We start from the raw sequence: 1,068 nt of genomic DNA, 5'->3' as shown, positions 1-1,068 counted from the left end.
CAATGGATGGGGTTAGGGCTGCCCCAAACGGAGCAGGGACCCAGCATCCCCGAGCTGAACCCACAGCGGCTGAATTTCCTTTATCCTGACTTCTCCCCCAGCTTAATTCCCCTCCCACAAGGCCTCCCCGCACCCCTCCTCCTCCTCCTCAGCCCCCCTGCCCCATCCCAGCGGCCCTACACAGGGCTATGGGGACCATCTCGCTCCCCGTTCCCTGCAGCTGCTGTGCCAAAACGCTCGGTCTTTCCACAGAAAGCTCTGGGTCTGGGGAAGGCAACGTTTGCTTCACCCTTTGAAAATCAAGAAATGAAAGGAAGAGCCTTGGAAATATTTCCCAATATTTTTGGGGGATGCTAAAGAGATTTGGCCTGAGGCCCACCCCGAAAAAAAACCGCTGTTTTTTTTGGTCTTTTTGGAGGCAGATGAAGAAAATGACCCATTTTTATATAAAAACCCTGGAGGAGGAGACGAGGCAGCCCACGCTGCACAGGGCAGAAACCTGCTCTGCGGTTTTCGAGCGCAGCAGCTGCTTATCGTGCTGCAGGACCCGAGATTTCCTTAAATCCGGCGCTCGCCCTCCCTCTGCCTCCTCCAGCCCCCGCTGCGCCTTCCCTCGCGCTTCCTATTTTCCATCCCCAACCAGCTCTCCTCCAGGTAACAACCTCCCAATGCCTTCTCCTCCCTGTTGCTGTATTAAAAAATGGGGCTTTTCTAGCAGGGAAAAAAACCTCCCGCCCTCATACGAAGCGTTTTGCACAGGGACTCTGCCTCCACGGGCCAAAGAACGGACCCTGAGGCAACGTTTCTGGGGGCAATACCCCCAGGTTCACAGCAGAACCTGACCCTCCCCGCGCGGCCCCGCTGCCAACGCGGCTCACCCTGAAGTTCTCGGGGTCCACGTGCAGCTTGTCGCAGTGCAGCTCCGACAGCTTGGAGTAGGTCGTCTTGATGTTGTCCAGGTTCTTGATGGCTTCCCCGAAGGAGGTCAGCACCTTCCTGCCGTGGGCGCGCACCTTGGGGTTGGCGAGGATGGCGGTGGGGCTGGAGAGGTTCCCGAAGGAGGAGAAG

At 57.7% G+C, this 1,068-nt stretch overlaps 1 pseudogene; it reads right to left on the bottom strand.

Moving 5' to 3' along the window:
• Positions 1-737: 737 nt before the first annotated feature.
• The window catches only part of LOC104540028, an 831-nt pseudogene continuing 500 nt past the window's right edge, over positions 738-1,068 (bottom strand).

The sequence above is a fragment of the Mesitornis unicolor genome, unplaced genomic scaffold, assembly GCF_000695765.1.
Source record: "Mesitornis unicolor isolate BGI_N332 unplaced genomic scaffold, ASM69576v1 scaffold19914, whole genome shotgun sequence".
Classification (NCBI taxonomy): Eukaryota; Metazoa; Chordata; class Aves; order Mesitornithiformes; family Mesitornithidae; genus Mesitornis; species Mesitornis unicolor.
This window is presented reverse-complemented; position numbering and strand designations above follow the sequence as displayed.